The 23,276-nt window shown below is 39.7% G+C and overlaps 1 long non-coding RNA gene across 1 annotated transcript; it reads left to right on the top strand.

Moving 5' to 3' along the window:
• The first annotated feature begins 7,340 nt into the window (after positions 1-7,340).
• Positions 7,341-8,944, top strand: LOC149182804 (uncharacterized). The gene is made up of 3 exons (XR_016257159.1): positions 7,341-7,745; positions 7,851-7,917; positions 8,327-8,944. It is a non-coding gene; the product is annotated as an uncharacterized LOC149182804 (long non-coding RNA).
• Positions 8,945-23,276: the final 14,332 nt, after the last annotated feature.

The following is a 23,276-nucleotide window of genomic DNA, read 5'->3' as shown; positions in this document are numbered from 1 at the left end:
CTTTCTCTCGAAGGGGGGACTGTCATGGTTACGGTTCTGGGGATTCTTCCTATGTGCCAACTTCGATCCCCTGGGGATGAATAGAATCACTGAGCTGAGCATTCATACAGAGTATCACGCTCTTCTCTTTCTTGACAGAATCACTCTCTCTGATTGAGCCGGTTCCGGTGTTGTGGAGGTGTTTCTTTCATTGTGACGTTGTGCCACTTTACAAGTAGAGCAATGATGCCATTTCCCACCAATTGGTAGGATTTCATAAATAATAGGTCAAATCCAATAAGTAATGAGGAGCATGTCTCTGACACCTTTAGCCATGAACAACCAGGCGCCCACCTCTGGAAGTAATTCCTCTTCCACCTTGGCCACCTCAGAACCAGTCAATACGGTTACGCTACGCTCATCCACTACGCTTCGAGCTTCCTTCATTCAAGATAGACAGAACAACATCATTCCACATGACTGGCATTTCCACACGACCAACAGTAAAACTAGCAATATGGCTCCCCAGTAGCTCATCTGTTATGCAAATAGGAAGATCTTTTGTTATTCTCATGAGTATGCACTCTAGAATCACCCATTCCCCTAATTACTTACTACACCCATTCCAGGTTTTCATGACAGCCGAGAGAACCTCAACTCATGCTTGCTCCTACTGCAAGTACTAACCAAACTTTTAAGCTTTTTCACTCAGCTATCCAACACACAAGATTAACATAGAATGGTGCCTGTCACCATTGTCCTGCTCTTCAGCCATGTTTCAATCATGCATTGTGATGCATTATGTTCAACCACATCTCTGTGGCGCTTGGCTTGTCTCTCGTGGTGGGGCCAAAAACCTGGCTGGCTTGCTTCAAGCTGGCTTCGGAACAACTTGGCTTCTTCGGATTATCATTCCAAATCCTCCAACGTCGGTTTAGATACTATTTTGGAAAGATCTGAAACTCCATCTTAAGTGATAGAAAGACCGAATAAATGTTCCCAATCCCGGGTTCTAGCATTTTTTATATTATTTTCTAGTTTAATTAGTTATGGGAATATTTCTATACTTAGTAACCACTTCCATTCCATTATTTCATCATATCATTTTATTGAAGATGTACGTCACCATGTTAGAGATCGGGTACCGGAGGAAAGGTTCGCGAGCTTTTACTTGTGTCTTCATCCATGTATCATCAAATTACTTTATAAAACATGTACTTTATAATTAAGCTGATAGACGTCACCTGGTTGGAAATCGGGTAGAGGATATATTCTTTTCAGTTGGAGAATATGGTGCGTGACCTCGTAGCCAATTTAATTAGAAATTTATAAACACGTTCACGTTGAAATTGGCCTAGAGAACCGTGGAACCACCATACTCTGCACTGATGCAGCCACCGATCATTGATCGTATTTGCGCTGCTGTCACTAACCTGGAGACCCAGTACAAACCACTCCATATGTTATACAATCACAGGACGTAAGGCTTGCTTCCTGACTTGCTAGGACGCGGAAAGATAGATATAATGTGAAGGCATTCATTCATAGGTCGGCGGTGATAGATCTCAATCAGCAGGTATGACACTGTATATTTACCTTCGGTGGCAAGGATTCACGCCACGTACAATGGGGGTGGTATATCAAAGCGGGTCAATGCATTCGGTTCGGTGTTGCTGTTTTGGCAGACTCATCATCTCTCAATCAATCATTGGTGCTCTTGTCTCACAAAGCATCATCCATCATCGTTGGATGAGTTCGATCAGCCTCGGGTTTGACCATCCTAAAAGAAAATGATGCGATCTCACCTATCCGTGTTAAACTTTGTGAAATGGCAATATTTCTCAATAATAATAAAAAATCACTTTCATGGTTAAGTTGGACCTCATATTATAAAAGGTTTCAAAACCACGTGTTCCATTTTTCCACCCATCTCGAGGAAGCTGGCCTCTATGGCTGGCCCCGCTACCGCCCAACGCCCCACTTCCAAATTTACCACCCTCAGAGGAGGACACCGAAGCTGGTGGGCTTGGCTGCATCTACTTCTGCCACTGGACATGGAATTAGTCCACTCACACCTGCTTCTGACTATTCAACACTGGAATTGATTTCACTTATGAATGATTCTTCCACTCTTTGTAACCACCTAGTTACCCGGTTAGTGGTGGTCTCCCATCAACCCGCCAATGATATTACGTACAGCTGGTTGTATGAGAGGAGTTTGCTATATTTGTGTGGATTAAGAAACCAAGTTGACAGATAAGGGAAATCCGGGCTAGCTGGCCTGTCTAGCTAGGATTAATTAGATCGCTGGGTGGAGTGTCTAAACCTGACAACTATGCAGTCCTCAACCACCAGTTACTTGCTTATTTGTAGGAAGCGTATCTAAACCTGACAACCATACAGTCCTCAACCACCCCCTTGCTGTGCTTAAAGTAGGGACTAGCTGCGGTGCAACCCCTCTTGTTTAGGGAAAAAAACCTCACTTGAAGAGGCCAAACACCTTCTTATCTTAGAATCATAGAAATTTAAGACCAAAATATTTGAAAAATCAACATTTTAATTAACAAATCTTTTACTGAAGTATATACTTAATTTACCTACACATCCCCTGTGGTTGGTGTGAAAGAATCTCTTTCTTCTTATAGTCAAGATATCATGGATGACCATTGATATGGTTGGACCTAGGACGTGTCATAATTTTGTCGATAAGACTTGACGCATTTTTTCAGGGGAAGCATCTTTCTGCAAAAATGGTAGGGAAACCAATTAGTGAACTGTGGAACACTGGAAGCATCGAGGCCAGTGTTTGGCAATTTTATTTAGTGGAGGTGTACTGTCATGACTGACCATACATGACGCATTGAGTACAGTTGACATGTGGTTTGGTTTGCTCGAACCCTTTCTTCTTATTGTCAGTATATAATTGGTAGGGTTTGATATGAGGATTTATTTGAGAGTTGTTTATCTGAGATATTTTGGAATATTCAGTGGATTTATGGTAAATTTCAGTTAAAAAATTGTGGTAAATTTTTTTTTTTTTTGTAAGCTAGGGAGAGACCATTCTTTTTCTATTACTTCGAATTGAAACTACTACATAATCATGGTGGCCTCAACCCGCCCCGAGGGGAAACCGGGTTTATTGGCCACCTTAAGTTTTTAATAGCCATCCAAAAATAGAAGGTCCTAATTCTTTCTATCCATGCTTTATAAACTAAACATTCATAGAGATTGCTACAGTGTCTTGTCTGCATTCTAAATTTCAAAAAGAAGCTACAGGTAACTATCTATAATTCAAAAAGATTTTAAAAACCTCTGATATACATATCTTCATCTACTGGTCCAATGTGCCTGCCTGCTGATCCATCTCTTTCTTCATACCGGGGCTGCTTGCTTTTATCTGCTGCTGTATTTCCTCCATCTTTTTATCCTGCATTAACAAGGTGATTTGAATGTTCCGTAATTCCTTCTTCAGATTTGGGATTCCCTGAGATAATTCTGCCATTTCCATGGCTACTTGTTCCATTGCCTTGGCTAGCAGTCTCTTCATTATCCAGTAGACATGAAGGGTCTGTTTGTATAAAGTCACGCGTCCTCGCGTGTTACCTGGATCCGGGAGGAGATATTCCCAGTCTTCCATTTCTGAGTCTGATTGTCCCTATATTGCCTCCTCTTCTAACTGCTGAATTATCCTTCTGATATCTTTGTTAGTGTTCTCACAGTAGGCTCATTCAGCAAACTGGATTTTCTTCCCTATGGATCTCCTTGATTTCCTAACAGATCCTGTTGCATGCTCTTCCCTATTTCCGGACGCTCTTCTTCCTCCTCTTCTGCACTGTCCGCGTCTCCCTCCTGCGCCTCCCCTGCTTCTATAACTTCCTCTGCCTCTCCTACTTTTCACTCCTGAAGTGCTTCTGAATTCCCCTTCTCCTTCTCGTCCTTGGTTGCCCCGGGCGTCGTCTTTCCTGTTGTCCTGGACGTTTTCCCTCCCTGACTTTGCCGACCTGCTTGTCCGTTCGCGCATTTGTTCTCCTTCCCCCTGGTCTGAGTCAAACATTTCTACATCATCTTCTGAGTCGTCTTGGACAGTGAGGATTTCCTCTGCTGTGTCTCCTTCCATTAATCCTTTCCCTCTCTTCTCCTGGTCTCTTCAACCTCTGTTAGCTCCTTCCTCATCGCTTCTCATCCATCTCCTCGTTGCCATTCTTTTCTCCCCTTCTGCGTTGTCTCTTCGAATTTTCGATCTCCTCTGTCCTGTTGTTCTCCTTTCCAGAGCCCTGGCCGCCTTGTTTCTTCGCTCTGTCTCCGCCAAGTCGCTTCGAATTTGACTCGTCCGGCCGCATGAACCTTTTTTATGCCGCCGTCTCCTCCGATTACCCTCTATTTTACTTACCCTTTTCTCTCGCCGCTTGCTGTCTGCTTCCCTGCTCGCCTCTCTTCTCCTTTCCTCCGTACTGCCATACCCTTGTCTGATCTCTGACATCCTGTCATATCCACCCTCCTCCGTCAGTATTCTATCATCTGTCTGCCTTGAAATGATATCCCTTGCGGTGATCCATTTGTCCCTGATCATTATTACTTGAACTTATCTTGCTCTGTCGTGCTCTCTTACCTGCTTTGCATTAAGTGTCCTGTACGCCGCCACTATCATCCCGATCGGGAGTCTCTTGATCTCATTTTTATTGGGTTGCGGATTCATTATGGTCTTGAGTAATAATGGTTTTAAGTTCTACCCATCTCGGGTTATTCAATATTGTAGACCAGCTGTTGTCAATTTTCCTTTCCGATTCCTTACTCCCCCAATTAGCCAGAAGATCTGCTGCCTTATTTCCCCTTCGCCTAACATGATTAATAATTTTGTATTCTATTCTCTTTAGTAATTCTGCCACATCTTGGATAATCCCAGCTGTCCGCCAACTTCTAGCTACCTGCTCCCAGTTTCTCCCGTCATTGAGTTTGCGGAGCATCTCTATTGTTACCTGCGAGTCGCCTTCTATCTCCAAATTCATATATCTGTTCCTCACTGCTATCCTTAATCCTTGATGCACCGCCCATAGTTCTGCTTCATTGTTAGTCATTTCTCCTCCCCATTCCGCATACACCCATCTTGTATGTTTCTCACTGTCTCTAAAGATTCCCCCAAAACCTGCCGGCCCTGGGTTTCCTTTGGAGGCCCCGTCAAAGTTCAACTTAATAAAATTCTCCCTGGGGTATCTAAACTGATCTGGACTCTGAATTTGGGTTCCCTGCTGTTTCTCTTTTCTGGGGTAGATCATGTCGAATCCCATATTTAATTTAGATACAATTTTCCCTTCCTCCTGGTTTGTTTTCCAATCCTCCTCTTCCCAGGCCTCAGCCAGAACTGTTTCTCTAATAGATTTAAGAATTTCTTTCTAAATTCTTGCTGGTTGATTGCTTTTATCCCGAAAAATCCTTCGATTTCGTTCCTTCCACAGAGACAATATCACAAAACCTACTGACAGGTTCCAGATTCTCCTCACAACTTTACAGGAGAATTGTCCTTTGCCCCATTGAAAGATAGTTTTTTTTGTCATTGGGGTCTCTATTTGACTTGCCAAAGAGTGTTCTAATCTCTTCCCATTGATGCCGGGCGAATGGGCAGTTGTTCAGGATGTGTTCCTGGGTTTCAATTCCCATGTTACAGAGACTACATCTCGATGGTCCATAGAAACCCCTCTTCTGGATTTTATCCCATGTTAGGATTCTTTCTTTTCCAACTAGCCATGCGAATATGGTTATCTTCGGCCACCACTTACTGTCCCAAATAGCTCTCCAATCTGTAGTTTCTTCCATCCTTTCTTGATGCATTGTCAGATAATAGGCTTCTTTAACTGTAAAGGTTCCTTTCATTGCTTTTCCCCATCTGAGAATATCCATCCCTGATCTCGCTTTTATCTTCCTCAATTCTAGTTCTTTGGTGTATATTTTCCCCAGCTCTTGATTTATGTTTTCGTCCCATTCTTCTGGCTTTCTCCATACTCTCCAAATTTCATTTGTCTCTCCTTCTTTCCAATAGTCTCTTACATATTCTCATCCTTCCCTGATCGCTTTTTGCTATACTCCTTGCAGAGCTTGTATATTGATCAGTTTGTCTCTTTGTTGCCACCCCTCTTCCCAGAATCTAGCACTACCTCCTTCTCGTATTTCCCAGAAAGCATGATTATTTGCTATATTCCTGTTCTGACTTGCCAGTTCCCAGATTGAAGATCCTTTTGGGATTTCTTCAGCTCTCAGTATTTCCGCCGTTGTTGCAGGCATGTTATATTTCTGGGTCCAAATTCTCTTCCATAGGTCATTTCCTCCCTTCATCCACTGCCACCACAGTTTTGCTCCTAACACCTTGTTTAACATCTCCGAGTCTCTTAGTCCTAGACCCCCTTCCTCTTTTCTTTTCATTAGGTTTTTCCACGAGACCAAAGCCCATTTTCTTTGTTGACTTGGCCCGCCCCAAATAAATTTTCCAAATATTTCTTTCATTTTTGTGAAAACCCCTTTGGGGGCTGCCATAATGGATAAGGGGTAAATAGGTATCGCTTGAAGGACAGATTTCAGGAGGACGACTCTGCTAGCAATGTTTAGTGATCTGAATGACCAGCTTGCCAATTTGTTCTTGATTTTTTCTATAGTATTCTGCCAATTTCTCATTCTTGTGGGGTTTGTATCTAAATTGTGGTAAAATTTTGATTTGTAATATTTAAATTAATTTTTTGATTGTATATATGGATTTAACATTCTCAAAAACTCATGGGGCATTTTTATAGTGAAGAGTTTACTTCTCAAAGTTGTAATTTCAATAAATCTTTATCAAATTTTAAATAGATTAAATCTAAAAATAAACCAAAAAACTTTTCAAAAAATCTCACATATAAACAATCAGATTTATTCATAACAACTAATGTAGAAAAAAAACTTTTAAAAACGCTTAACAATTACACATACGCGTTTTTCTGAATTTTTAATTTATTTTAGTATTATAAGATGATTAATTTTAGAAGGGGTAAAACAAATTAGTGGAAGTTACCATGGGAGTGGTGGGCATCTTCATTTAATGAAGCATTTAATGATGAGTAGAGGTCACATATTTAAAAAGTGTGGATTCCTTTGGGCGCTTTCCACGAACCTTCTCTTCTCATATTATGGAGAACAAGCCTGGAATTTGACGTCCCACAAACATATTTTGATTTTAAAACGTATTTGACGGCACGGAGAAAATCTTCCACGTCAACGTATTTGACGGCACGGAGAAAATCTTCCACGTCAGGTTAGACGCGTGGTATACCTTCCCAACCCGTCGTTTTGACGTTTAATTTCATTAAAAAAACGTAAAAATCTATAATATCTGTAATAGGTATTAGGACTCTGAGCCTATCTCTTGAAGTCTGTGACTACTGTCAGTAAGTACTAGGTTGAGTCATACGGGCCTATGGCTTAATTAATTCCTTGTGTGCATACCAGCCTGGAGTATACGATGCGTTCTCCAAATCAATTGTTTTTTCTTTTCGCCGTTCAGCCTTTATCCTCGATTCGGCCACGTTTACTGAAATTAAGTGCCTCAGGTTTCATCACTGTAAAATTCTGCATTTCTTGTCAAGTCAAGGGTACGTTGTGAGAAATTCCTTTAATTTCGTTGTGCCGTGAGAGTTAATCTTATCTACAGTGTTCTCAAATTCGAAAAAGCTATGAATTTTTCATTAATTTCATCGCTTGGTTTGCGTTTGGGTTGTAACTTGCGGGCCGCGGCCATACCGGTATATGTCTTCCCGCAAATGGTATTTTTGTGTTTGTTTTTGAACTTCCCCACACTATACTATACTGGTCTGTGGATGCTCCTTACTGTGTTGTTACTATTTTAGATGAGCTGTTTCGATATAGTTACTGTTTGGACGCGACCCAGAATCTGCTACCGGTCACTATCTGCAGGTATGTCAATTACTCACTGGCTTTTTTTTTTATCAGTAGTGGTATGTTCGAATGTCACAGGTCCCTTGAAGGTTGTTGCTTATTTGTCTGGGAAGCAATTGTTTTGCCGATTGTTTAACAACTATACTGTTTTTATGCCTTGTTTTGGGAATGTTCCTTAAATTCTGTGAGTGGTTTTTGTGGTCTGAGCTTGTCCATATTCTGGTGCTTACTGTTATATGCATCTATATTTCATGCTGTATTTTTACTATCCATTTCTGGACCACTCAACGGCGCTCACATGCATCCGGATATTGAGTACTTTCTCTGCCATTGTTTTTCTTCCTCACTTGAAGGTTGTTATGGTCTGGTGTCTGGAGGGAATTCGCCCTGTTCATAATTAATTAATCCTTTCTATATCACACAACAGTGCTCGCAGTTTAGATTTCGTCGGGGGAACTTTTGGTGGACCTGCAAGGGCTGTTTTTGCCTTTGCTGTTGTGATGGTGTAGTATTTAACAAGTATGATCTGTCTGCACTGGATACTCTGGTAATTTTCTCCATTTCTGAGCAGCGGCACTCGGCCAGCCACCCATGTCATTATGGTGGATTTGATAGTTTAAGATTGTTTGACAGTTTAAGGACAGAGGCTCTGCTGAACAGTGCACTGTGACTCTTCAAAAGCGTATACCTTTATTAATCCAGACTCTTGTATCCGTCGAAGAAATTAAAAAGAATTTCTGTATCCAGTTTTAGCATTAGGTGGATCTGAAAATTTTATGATTAAGAAGGAACCCACCTATACAATTTAATTGCATTGTTTTCCATCATAGTTAAGCTCATTTCCTGAACCCAATTTTAGCATTATATGTTATTAAGAAGGAACCTACCTATATAATTTAGTAGTAGCGTTTTCCATGGTAGTTAAAGCTCGTTTACCAGTTCAGGAACTTTAGGAGAAACCAGCCACTTAGGTGTCAGCTTTCAGGGATATAATTTTTGGAAATTGTTTTAATTAGTCAAATTTTATGCACCTTAATGTGACTGTGTAGCAGACTCTCCAAGTCAATATGAGGTGCAGTAAACAGTAAAATCGCATTAAACAAAATAAAAATTGCACTGAGGTTTAACCTCTACTGATTGTGATTTCTGACAGCACTTGACTATGGGCAACTGGATCAGTGATCTACCACATAATTTACATTCAACAACATAGAAACAGGTGTTCTGGATGTTGACGAGCTATAACAGCATTGAAGTGCCTATATTAATTGAGCTATAAATACATTACTTTGATTCCACACTCAGATGATTTTGGATGAGACTTTTTTCTTTTAAAAAAAATGTTTTCAAGCGTTTCTTGGTTCCCTAAAATATTGCAAGTCGGAATGAGAGGAGATGATATGACAGTTAAAGCTCAGTTTTTTTTTTCCTGAAAAAAACCCAATTCTGAACATGATACAGTGCAAAATCCAATGAAAGCAGTTATAAAGCTAACGGAATGCACTTTCTCCCCTGTTTCTTGTTTTCAATTTTTTTGGAATACAACTGGATTTTTCATAACTGGAATGGTGAAATTCATTGTTGAGATTACCTACTGCTGAGTTTTTAATGCCTTCTACATCAATCTATAACACCTAATTTAACTCCTTTCAGGTGTGTTGGGCTTCTACAGCCTATATCAATCACCTTTCAAGCTTTTTGCACTGAATTTGACTTGTCCAGTTGCAGCAAGGCCTCATGAAAAATGATGCATTTTGTGGGCTAGTCATCCTGCTCCCTTTGACAGGAATGAGCTGATATACTGCTTATCATTCCTAACCATTAATTGTGTTACATTTTGCCTGATCTAGTGCTAGACCACAGCCCAGGAGTTGTGTTAAACATTCACAGATCTGCTAGTAGACCACAGCCTAGTTTAAAATCCTGCAGGTCTACAACTAGACCACGGCCCATCAGAACAAACAGGGAAGCTCAGTATGCAGGCCAGATAGAGTACAAATCTGCAATTTCAATCTAACAAGAATCATTATAAATAACAGTCATTATCAGCCTCCATTTGATGACTTATTGTGTGTTGTGGAATAAATTTACAAAAATTGTTAAAATAGAGTTTTCCGTGACACTCACATATTTAGTTAAAACGTAAAATGAAAGGTAAAAAAAATACAAAAACGTCGTCAAATTTTAATTTGACAGGCAAAAAGAATTTGAAATTCCAGGCCTGATGGAGAACAAGTGGCTTGGATGGACATAATAATGAAAATTAATGTTTTAACAAATATTTTGATGTGACACTGATGATGTGGCATTTGAGCTAAGTAGTTTGTCCTAGGGCATTTAATGTCCCTATAGAGGTTGGTTCACCATACATGGCCATATGCAGATATAGGAAGATTTAACAGCAATCTGGCAGCGTTCGTGAGATGGTCAAACATTTTCCGGCTTCCAACACCTTCACGGCTCTCCCCTATTTCCCGGCAGCCCTGCAGCTCTGACTCCCGCATTAATGCACATCGCCTGAATATGTTAATAAAGAATGTCACAAAATTAATATATATTTTTAAAAGATTATTTATCAAATATAAAACAATTATCTATCATGTTAAGTTGTAAATTAGGTCACTTATTTTATATACATATATATAAAGTGATTTTTATATTTTATTATTTCTTTTTACATATTTTAATTGATGCATTCAAAGAAATATAATAGTATTTGAGAAACTGAAATTCGAAATCTCTATAAAGAATGAAATAGATACCAAGTTGCTTTGCACTCAAGTTGTGCATGACCGTTTTTTAGGAAAGAGTTTTTAATTCATTAGAGTGAATGATCATGTAAGCATAAGGTACTCTATGTTATAATAAGTCAATATTCACATTCAATTTTGTGACTGATCTTAAAAAAGGATTTTGTTGAGAGATGTTAATTTAGATGATCATTATAATAATATTGGACATCAAATTTGGATTACAAAAAAAAAACATTTCAAGAAAAAAAATCCATATAAATAAATATGATGTAAAGGCTGTACTTAATTTACTTGATCAAATTTAATTTTATCATTTTAAAAATCATATTAATATATATGCAAAAGCAAATTTCAGTACTTTTTTATATTAAATATTCTTTAGTAGTTTTGTATTTTATCTATATATATTATGTATCTACAAATTTTGATTTAACTTAAACCTAATGATGTAAAAATACATCATACAAATTATATGACTCTATTAAATTAACATAATTTGTCACTATACTAAATAGTTATAATCAAATTTAATAAGCACCTAAAAACAACATTTTCTAGTCTTGGTTTATTAAAATTATATTGAAGTAGTTACGTATACTTTTCAAGGGTTCCCAAATTCTTGATATTAAACTTTGAGGCTATATAATAATCATTTTGTGGAGAGGCTTTAAACCTAGGTTGGCTTATTCAAACTCCCTGGATTCTTTCTATTTTGATTTTGTTTCGACCCTATGTGTTTGGTATTTGATTTACTTTGGATTTGAGTCCATTTGTGTATATCCCCCCCCCCCCCGCTCTCTTTATCTCTATCCCACACACACATACATTCCATAACATCTTGTTAGATGCAACACTTAACAAGTCCTTGAGCTTTGGTACAAAAATTGGTTATAATGGTCTCTAGCTTTGGTGCTTTGCTACTCCAGGGGATAATTTTGGTTTTTAATAGCCTTTTTTCGTTTATTTCAAGTTTCTTTATCTTAGAGTTTGTTTGATTTCATAGTTGAAGTTATTGAATATCAAGATAAGCAATAAATATACAAAAAAATTGCAAGCACATGTGAAGATGATCAATAATACCAAGTCTACTATTTGCACTTTTTAAGTGAAGGTCCAGGACAAGTAACCTAAAGACAAAATGCACCATGTTAAGGAATTTGGTTGTTCCTCTAAGCAACAATGTCAACTCAAGGACCTCAAATCAAATAACTCTAGACAATTTAGTACAAGGAGAACTCAAAGGGGAAGATATTGTGGATATCTCTTTGAAGTTATAAATCAATGAGTAAGAGCTAGAGCTCCTTAATAAAAAACCTAATGAACTTATGAGCTACAACATGTTCTATTTAAAGAATTTTTACTAGAGTTATGAGACTCAAGAGGATGAGACTCAATGAGTAACAATGACACTAGACGATGAGACTAAGGCTAAAGTAACAATGACACTAGAAGGATGAGACTCAGGCAACATGTTAATTTCCACATATACGGTTGTCCTAAAAGAACATCACAAGCTTTGAGTGGGGAAACATCGAACAATACCTCATCTTTGAAGGGCTTAATGCCATATGGCATGTGCCATTGTTCGCTAATGAAAATGTAACATCCATGTCTCAACCAACAACTAGTGTATCACTAGGGATGTAGCACTATTGACAACTTCAATATATTGATTAAATCAATTGAGATTAGGTTCTTTTATCTTCCACTGTCAATGATGAAATGTAGTGGGGTCCCCTACCCACACTGGAATAGAAGAGTTGCCCCCCCTCTTCATGCTCCTCTGGCTCTTCTAGCTATATCTTCATGATTGAGATGGTTGTATTGGGTTATACATCAATGAACCACTTTCCAATATCCTATTCTAATTAATTATTATAAGAACCAAAGTCTATTCCTTTTCTTTAAGGTTCACCAACAATGATTGTTCTGAGCAACATTCATGAGTGTTATGCAAGGGGGTTTTATGGAACTCACACCACTTTCCAATGAATTTTTTTTTACTTCCCATTATCCTTATTTTTCTATGACTTGGGATGGTTGTCTTGAGGTTGGATCTCCTTACTTTGTCCCTATTAGAAAGTATAGCAATAAAGGCTCAATTTGCCTTTAGACTTAGTCAAATTGAGTGAATTGAATTTCCACATCAGTAGGACAACTGGGAGATGGCTAACTAGTTGACATGGTTCTTGTCATTCAGTTAGATCAGTAAATTCAATTTATAGGCTTGGATTTTAGTCATGCATGTCTTGACTTCTAAACTTTAGCAATCTAGTTAAGTTATTTTTAGTTGTACTCAGTTAACTGACCTTTAACAATTAATAGAGTTAGTTGAAGGTAGAGATCTTAATACCTTTTGAATGATCAACTCTTCCTTGACTTCCTCACCAAGTCCTCTAATCATATTAACTACTTCAACTTTGAGGAAGTAATCAACTATGATTTCATTCTCAGACATCTTCAAGCTTTCAAACCTCATTATGAACGTCTAAAGTTTTTCTTGCTTCACTTTGTCATCTCCTTCATGACGTTGGTTAAGCTTCTCCCACATCTCATAAGCAGACTTATAGTGCATAACCATTGCTTAGATACAGTTTCTTTCCATATTCATCTGTGGGGGGAATATCTGGGACATTGTAATTTACTAGTATTTAGGTTCAAACATCTACCCCCAAGGACATAAGATATGCCTTTATTCTTACTTTCCAAAAGGCATAATTAGCTCCATCAAAGACTAGTACCCTACTCTAGTAAACTTATTGACTCTCTTGCCTATTCATAATTCCTATAGGATCTATCTTCCAGTGGTTAAATTGTTACTCAAGGAACTTGCCTCTAATACCGGTTGTTGGAATTAAGGAATTGCTGAGAGGGGTGGTGAAATAGTAATTTAAGAAACTCTTTATTTTATTTTCTTACCATGCTTATAGTTCCTTCTTATGTTCTTTCATTTGTGAAATCATTCATTCATAAAGAAGTAAATCTTATAAACTTTCAGAACACATACTCAATGAACAATATCATGACCATCATACATTTGACACAATGTTTTCGCATGGAAACCAAGAGGGAAAAAACCAACAATTTTTTGTTTGTTTTATGATGTAATTTAAGCACCAGCTTAATTACATCTATTTGTTTGTGAGAACCTACTCACTGGAGGCACTAGCCCCCTTTTGTTTAGCAAGAACCAACTTGCCAAGAGGCACCAACCTCTTTTGTTTAGCAAGAACCAACTTTCCTAGAGGCACCAACCTCTTAAGTGTGTAGGCACCAACCTGTCACTGCCACTATTTTACTATTTCATACAATTTTCATACTGAAAATAGAGGCATACAAATTACAAGTAAAATACCAACTTAATGGTTGTTTGCAAATTCAACTTCTGCACTCTGCTTTCTGAACACTTGTGGCAGTCTTCCTCTTGTTTCCCACTGCAACACTTGCTTTGTGCTCTGCTTTCTCTACTCAGGGATCTCCATTATTTCACCACAACACTACCCTTGCAACACTCTGCTCCAATTTAGAGATCACTACTCTGCTCTCTTGCAAGAATGCTCACACTCCCCATTGGCTCAATGGAGGTTCACACTTTTGTTCCTATGCTCCTCTTGGCTTGATATAGTCAATGTCATCATCAATTCTACCCATGCATGTACCCAAAGCATGGCACCCCATTCTTCTATTGGTTTATGCATACTCCAGTTCAATCATTGCATTAAACTCATAGGGATGGGTGACAATCATTTCTTTGTCATACAACTCACTATCCATGTTGTCTATTAATGTTATACAACAAATTGACCTCCTCACCAACTCAGAGGGGAAAGACATGATGACTGAAGCAAAGACCACAATTACAGGCCTTGATTCCACACTAACGCTGGTTAGACACTGAAAACCTGCTTTATAAAGCTTGTTACCGAGCCTAAGGGTGCGTTAGCGACCCTGCTAACTCAAGTTGTTAGGCAGGGGACAACGTTAGTGAAACTAGATGCAGTTCCAAGGGTCAAAGGAACGATTTGACTCACAAATATCTAGATATTTGTTCCTAAAATTACTCAAGAAAAGCAAGGAAACATCCAAAATCGACCTATTAGGATAAATTCTAATCTGAACGAAGGAGGCAAATGGGAAAGAGTTGAAAATCAGGGCAAGTTCATTGCTTTTTCCCTAGTGAACTCTATGAGGAACTTGGAAACCCTAACTCGATTGCTGCATAAGCAAGGTGAGGGTCATTATGAAACAGGTCAGAGCATTTGAAAGGATAGCCTACTTGACTGTTGAGCATTGTCTCATATCATCAGAAGTGAGCAAGAAGGGAGAGAGAGAGAGAGAAGCAGAAGGGGTAGAGGAAGGTTGATGAAACAGATGGTTGTAATCACTCTTCCATTATAAATACAAAACTGCAATTGTACTGTCTACTCGTGGTGTTAATACTATCATACATTTAGTTGTTTGTTCAATGCCTATTAGCATGGGTAGCTTAGTTATATGCAAATAGATGTTCTTTTATATATTCATGTATTAGTTATCAGAGTTGTATGCTGTGATTACACTTGTCTCTTCTATGTGCAGGACTTGATTTGGAGCCAGCTTTGAGGGAGTTTCACTTGGCTGCATTGTGATCTCCAAACAAATCTACACGGAGACTTGAGGTAATCTACTTCTAATGCTTTCATAGTTAGTTATTGTCTATGAACATGCATGTAACTTTGTGCAATTGCAAGATAATCTTACAGTCTGTCGAAGGTCCCGAGAAGGCCTTTGAGGGTATCTACATTCTCCATACACTGTGAATTTTACCCCATAGCAGAATTGGCGACTCCACTGGGGACTATACATCTAGTTCCTGGTTTACCCAGACTCTTCTTTGTTTTCTCCTCCTTCTAAAAGCTCCCTATACTTCTGCAATCCCTTTTTGACCCACCAAAAATCTTGCTGCATCTTGCCTACAAGTATTCATCTCTGAATCTGATCTTGAAAGCCCTTTGTTTGACTGATTTCCCACACTAACGCAGGTTAGCAGGCTACACAGATCTTTATAAAGCACTATGCCTGTTCACAGGGAGCGTTAGTGGACCTATTAACTCTCTGTAGCCACTATTATAGAGCATTAGTCTCCCAATACCTTGATTTTTAGCTGTGTCTAGAAGCCAAAAGGGATAGGAAGCCTTCTCATGGACTGAAAGAAGATCTGTAACTGCATTTTGCTAGCAAAATAGGTGTCCTAGAAATTTATTTTTAGGAAAAAAGTTTTGTTTTTCTTTCTTAAAAGATTTTTTTACGAAAGAAAGACTCACATTTTTTATTCATCCTTCTGTTTAGCTGGTTAAAAGCTGCTCTATTTTGGTTTCAAGTAGTTGTTAAGAAACATTGGAAAGAAGTATTTTGGTTATGCATGTGTTAAATGACTAAGATGCATGGAATGAATATGAATATGTAGAATACAACTTGTTTTCATCGAATTGAAAATTTTTCAAAGCATTGTTTTGTGCACGATTTATCGAGTCAGAGTCTCATCACATTTCATACGTCAACTCCCTTACCAAAGACAATAATCAAGTACACATAAAATTCACCTAAAATCAATCAGTAACTCTTTATTGAGCAAACAAACATTAGTGCAGGCTAGGATTTTGGGCTAAGCAGTATGAATAAACTGCCCAGGGTCGAAAACCAAACTAGTGTCATTAAAAGAGAGAAAAAAAATCCTTCTGCACTCATACTATTGGGACCACTCCAGTAAAAGCAGAGCAAAATACGAGATAAGATCGAACTGTAAGTGAACGTAGCTCGCCTTCTCTTACAACTCCATTGGGTATTCTGTGTATTGGGGATCCCTTCGAGGATTTCAGAACTGAGTCAGGGACTTAGGTATCTTACCCACACAGCGTGCTGTCTATGACTATGTCCCCCCCAGTGGTGTTTTTGATCTGAGTTATCTTTAGTGGCAAAACTTTTAGGAAGTTACACTAGGACGGGCTGTCCTAGTACCTAACACAGACGGATCTACTCTGTCTTTAGTTTTTGGGAGGGTGCTCATCTTCGTGAGAGTACTTGGCCCCTCAATCTGACATTCGGGCAAAGCTTTAAAGTAACCGTAACCATACATTTGGCCATCCTTCTCTGTTATTCATTGATATACTAGGTTTCATCTCCAGTGATCAGTGCTTATCAGACAAGGCAATTTCCCTCTGTTTGCTGATTGATCCATTTAGTGTTTTTTTTATATTTTTAGGTACCTGAGTGTTATCATTTGAGACTTTAAAGAATATCATGATAAAATTTATTGATAAAAATTAACGGTCATCGTGGCTACATTCGGCCCTCGTCGTCACTCTAGACGATTGCTAGGCCTTCCTCCACTCATTGTGGAAGATTCGCCGAGTTCCACTGAACCAGATTCCCCATCTTCGAGGGATCAGTCTCCTAGATCTCACACGAGATCTGTTTGGACAACCGATGATTCAAGTTTGCCAGAGGATTTCTTTACCGAAGGATTCCTTCCTCCCTTTAACCCTCCGCTCACGAATCCATTGGAACTTGTCTTGGCTCCCGTGGTACCTGTACTTCCTGCTTCGGTAGTTGGAACATTTCCATCTATCCCATCGACGACTAACGGGTCATGGAACTTTGTGGACGCTTTCGGTCCTCCACCACTTCCCCAGTCAACAGTCATCACAACATCGTCGATGGTGAACCTCGCTATCCCATTTGTCCCAGGTACAACCACTCACATGACACCCTCTACGAGCGGGACCCAACTGATGCCGGGTTCCACTCCTTTTGTGTCAAACTGCATACCTTCGACAAGTGCCACATACAACACTCCCTATAACGCTCAATATGGCACTATGGGCATGGTTCCCGTCTACCAACAACATGGTCGACCACCGTTGTACAGTTCAAACCCCCAGATCCATATACCTGGGGGGGTTCCCACTATGCACATGCCGGTAGGGAACGTAACAATTCCCCCTCCATTCTCAGGCATGCATGGTCAGTCGCTAATTGACATGAGCATTCCCTCTGTCAATCAAGGACAAATGGTTAGTTTTGTGTCGGGCGGGAATCCTCAAGGGATTCCCTACCAATCCATGGGGGCACCCTACTCACATATTCAAATGAGTCAAGGGGGCACCGCTTATCCTGGGGGCAATTCTATACCCCAGTATCAAAATCCTCATGGAAATCCACTCTACAACACCATACCTCAAAGCAACTGCTACACCACGCAACCCATGTATAATATTGGGAACCAAATGATGGGAGGAGCATAAAGCTCCCCAAGTCATCCGTCATCACCATGGTTCGAGTCGAGGGCACCAAACTCTCTGCCTTTCTTGGCAATGTTGGATATGCCCAAATTATACAAGCTAATGAACAACCCCATCTATCACAACTTACAATGGCCTTCGATCCCGCATAAGATACCAATGGACATCCCTAAGTTCGGTGGAAAGCAAGGGGAGGATATGGGCACCCATATCACCACCTACCATTCTTTGGAGTGTTTCTAACTCTATGGTGGATGATGGTGTCCGGTTACGTCTTTTTCCCCGCACCCTCACTGGCAACGGAGCAAAATGGTATATTGAGTTACCACACACATTAGTAAATACCTTCGACGCTTTAGCGATGGAATTCATAAAGCACTTCTAGCTACCCATCCGCTATGAGACTGGGACAGAGCTCCTCACTTCATTTCATCAGGATACCACCACCCAAATCTCTGATCATATACATGAATGGAAACGTAGGTAGATGTTAGTCAAGCTCCCCTCCTAGACTTTCTCTTAACAGACTAGTTTTGCAGATCCTTACTCCCGTAAATCGCTAGAGATGTCGCTTTAGGTGGTGCGGTCACAGAAGACCAATCCATACGTCGTGCCCAACACTTCAATTTGATATATTCTTAGTATGGCACTCTTTACGACATAATCCTCAATGCCCCTGGAAACCCCAATGATTCCACGACTACCAAATTGACTGCTCTTCCTACCATTGCGATAAACTCTGTGCAGTCTACACAAAATCTCGGTGGTAAGAAAAAGAAGAATAAGAAAAAGACCGCTCCTTCTGAAGAGCAGTCAATAAAGCAGCAAAACCCAAAACAAAAGGCCGTTGTGCCTCCTGATGAGGGAAAGGATAAACCTGCCATATTTCCTTGCAAAATCTGTGTTGAAGACCACATGACCTATCGTTGTCCACGTCTTCAGGAGTGCACAGAATACATTGCTCAAAAGGATACTGGTAGGACCATCGTTGTCCTGAATAATCCTTTCCCCACTCAGCAGCAACAAAACCTTATTGCAAACCAACCACAACCCCTGCAAAGGGGCAATGATGGTTCGCAACATCCTTCAGCTGGTGAAGGGTCTTCTACCGTTTACACATTTGAAACGATAGATCTACAAACAAGACCCAAATCTTATGGAGCTCCTGTCGCTCATGTAGTGGAACCTTCCTCAGGTCAAAACCCACTGCCACCCAATGATTTTCATATCGAAAGGCCGGTTGCGGACCTTGTAATTTGACCCCCAAAAGGGGCACTTCGACACACAACGCACAAAACATCTGCACATGCCGCCCAAAACTACAACATTGTAGAAGATTTGGTGCAAGCACCGTCAACTATGTCGGCGCTTGAAGTATTACAAACATGCCCAACACAATGAAAAGATTTGCTTTCGGCTATTGGTGGTATCAACCCAGAGGATTCCATGCTTGCTATTATCGACATGGACAAGTGTAAACCTCCGCTTTCTCACCAGCTTGCATTTCAGGTGCATATAACTTCAAAAGGTAAAGGTATACACAGAACTGTCATCGATGAAGATGCTTCTATTTGCGTCATGTCGGCTTTATGTTGGCTCACCCTGGGTTCTCCAACCCTAACCCCGCCATCGAACTCCCTTAAAGCTTTTTCCGACCACACTTTCACGCTAAAATGTTACCTAGCTAGCTATCCCATCACCTTGAGTGGGAAAATGGTAACGGTAGATATTGAAGTCGTGGATCATAAACTCGACTATAATCTACTTTTGGGCCGCACTTGGACTTATGCGATGAAGGTTGTCGTGTCTTCAGTCTTCCGTATCATCCTCTTTCCCTTCGATGGAAGGATAGTCATAGTACACCAGTTGTCCTTTTACACCCCAGATTACTCTCCATTACCTAGCAGCTTTGTACCCTTAGTGGGTGGTGTACTTGACTCTTACGTCAGTATCGGTACTGGTCTACTGAAGGCTTCTTCCCTCATGGGTTGTTTCCCTCTTCGACCACCCAAGGTTCCACAATCGGTCAACATGCTTTCATCTATTCCTCATGAACAAACCGATCCATGGATCCTACTGACTCCTTCAGACATTGACACATACGGAGAACAAATGCCACTGTCACCAGCTGAATCAGCCTACCAAGCCATTCAATTTGCATCCGAATCTCCGGTCACTTTGGTTTCGGCCAATGGTACCACTGCCCCTCCCACAAAAGCTCCTTCTTTCGATCTACTCGATCAAGTCCTACCTATGGACGAAGCTATTAGAGAGATCACGAGTTTAGAAGAGCGACCTTGGGAGGACTCGCACCATCATGTTTCGACATCTAATTCGGACATGATAGCTCTTCAAATCCTGTCACTTGACGCACCAGAAATAGTTTCCTCACCATATACGACTATCCACACTTTGGACTCGGAAGGAAACATGGGCAATATTTCAAAAACATTGCTCATTGACACTCCTGTCATGACAGGCATTGTGGAAAACATACAGATTGGAGTTAATCACAATCTTGAGGACATTATGAGCTTCACCTACCCGTTTAGGGACTTCGCAATGTTTTTCCTTGGTCTTATGAGGAAATGCATGGCATAGACCCTTCTAATGTCAAGCATGAGATCAAGGAAGATCGAGCATTCTTTTTATGGTATTTTTTTTGCTCGTTAATTCGAAAAATCCTTGAGTCTCCTTCTTCATGCTCATTAAACTACCACGAAGAAGATCGAGTGTTCTTGTTATGGTATTTTTCTTGCTCGTTAATCTAAAAAACCTCGAGTCTCCTTCTTTGGGCTCATTAAACTACTACAACGAAGATAGAGCATTTATTGAGATATTTTATTGCTCTTTAAAAAATAGAAACATCTCCAAGCTTTCTTCGTCGAGCTCGTTAAACATATATGATGATGATCTGAGCAACTCTTTTTTGATCTTTTTCTAGCTCATTAAACTGAAAAAGACCAATTGAGCATTCTTTTTAGGTGCTTTTTCTCGCTCGTTAAACTAAAAAAATCCTGAGTTTTGTCTTTAGGCTTGTTAAACTTTATAAAGATAACTCGAGCATTCTTTTAGGTACTTTTCTCACTCGTTAAACTGAAAAATTCTAAGTTTTTGTCACTGGGCTCGTTAAAAATATACGGAAACAACTAGAGCACTTTCTTTTTTGGGACCATTTATTGCTCTTAAATCAAAAAATCCTCGACTTTTTTCTCCTCCTTCGCTTCGTTAAATCTACAAAGAAGGAATGAGCATTTCTTTTACCTCTTTTTCCTCGCTCACTAAACTGAAAAAGATACCTTGAGTTTCCTTCATTTGACTCGTTAAAATTTGATGAAGGTATTGAGTTTGTCGTCGCGTGACTCATTAAAAATTCACGATGAAAAATGAGTTTAGTCTGTCTCCTCGTACTCGTAACAAAATGAGGTCGACATCTATTGAACATAGGTTTCTCTTTATCTGGATTCAATAGATTAACTTACGGAAAAGTAACCGATCCGGGTATACTATTAACCTTTTGTCGCACCCGGTTAACAACTATGACAAAGGGACCACCATGGAGTTGCTCTTTATGATCTTTTCAGACTCTCTAAATATGAAAAGACCACTGAGTTGTCTAGTCTAGACTCTTTAAATTACACAAACAAGATATAGAGTCACTCTTTTTATGATACTTTTCAGACTCTTAAAACATGAAAAAATCGACGAGTTTGCCTGTCTGGACTCATTAAACTAATCAGATAAGGCAGAGAGTCGCTCTTTTTGCAGTCCTTTTCAAACTCTTTAAAATATGAAAAGATCGATGAGTTTACCCGTCTAGACTCATTAAACTAATCAGACAGGGAAATTGGACAGTACAACTATATTCCGTATTAGAAAGCGTGGTTTGGCAGCAATCATTCCCTTGAACATGGCACTCCATCAGATAAACCCTCCCTATGGCAGCCTCTCAAATATGGATCCTACCATGCTATGAGTTTAGCCTAAATACCCTAATGTAATTGCATCTCTATATCCTAACACTCTATAGTATTCATGAGTCTAGTGCTGCATGGTTAAAACCATTGTCGTGCCTTCTATTGTTCAAGGGTTAACCTTTTGTTTCCTCCATCAACCCATCAAGCATATTCTTTCATCATGCCCTCTGTTGTTTAGACCCAAATGCTCAAAAAATTCATCAAAAAACAAAATCATTCTTGTCCCGTTTCGTGTCGACTGATGTAGGACACATTATTGCCTACCTTTCGACAGGTTTCTTCCTATCGACTTCAACACTCTATCTAGGAAGATAACCCAGAAACACATTCAGTGCCTTGGTACTTGCAGACATTAGTGGCAGTTTACCTTGTGTTTGATCAGGGGTTATCATTATTGGCTCTTGGTTAAGCGATTCTAACGGGTGTTCAACGACAAAGACATATTTCACACTCTTTGGATTGTACTGTGCATCTTGGAGACCATCACCATTATCGGTGGCCTTCCTTGCGTCTGTTAACGGTCTCCATTATTGACTGGTAATCAAATGATTTCGTGGATGTTCGACGTCAACGCATTAATTTACATGTATCGATCTATGCTGTTTGGTGAAGTGGAAATCAAGACCTTGGGTAGAGGCTTGCATCATTCAGCCTTGTTTCCTCTCCCAAGCTACGGATGTTGTTTTTTGGAGACAGTTGTTTCAGGATGATTCTATTATGACACCGAATTCGCATTGTGCTTATTAGCGGCCAGTATCGTCATATCTCTTTGGAGAACATCACTCTTACATAGCTACTGAGCATGGGAATGCCCGACTCAGGACATGATTTTAGCAGTTTTATATATATGTGTTGTATCAGGTTTCCATTACCACCCGAAGCTTCGATCCTCTCTCTCTTGTTGAAAGGAAATTACAGTAAAAGTAAAGTGTTTCGGCCATCATCGCATCCTTTGATCTCATACTTTAGGGGGCATCTGTTATACAACAAATTGACCTCCTCATCAACTCAGAGGGGAAAGACATGATGACTGAAGCAAAGACCACAATTACAGGCCTTGATTCCACACTAACGCTGGTTGCACACTGAAAACCTGCTTTATAAAGCTTGTTACCAAGCCTAAGGGTGTGTTAGTGACCCTACTAACTCAAGTTGTTAGGAAGGGGACAACATTAGTGAAACTAGATGCAGTTCCAAGGGTCAAAGGAATGAATTGACTCATAAATATCTAGATATTTGTTCCTAAAATTACTCAAGAAAAGCAAGGAAACATCCAAAATCGACCTATTTGGAGAAATTCTAATCTGAACAAAGGAGGCAAATGGGAAAGAGCTGAAAATCAAGGCAAGTTCATTGCTTTTTCCCTA

Source organism: Pinus tabuliformis, chromosome 3_2 (assembly GCF_031772625.1).
Source record: "Pinus tabuliformis cultivar Carrire ecotype Pingquan chromosome 3_2, CPIR1, whole genome shotgun sequence".
Taxonomy (NCBI): domain Eukaryota; kingdom Viridiplantae; phylum Streptophyta; class Pinopsida; order Pinales; family Pinaceae; genus Pinus; species Pinus tabuliformis.
The sequence above is the reverse complement of the archived record's forward strand: the minus strand, read 5'-3'. Positions and strand labels throughout refer to the sequence as shown.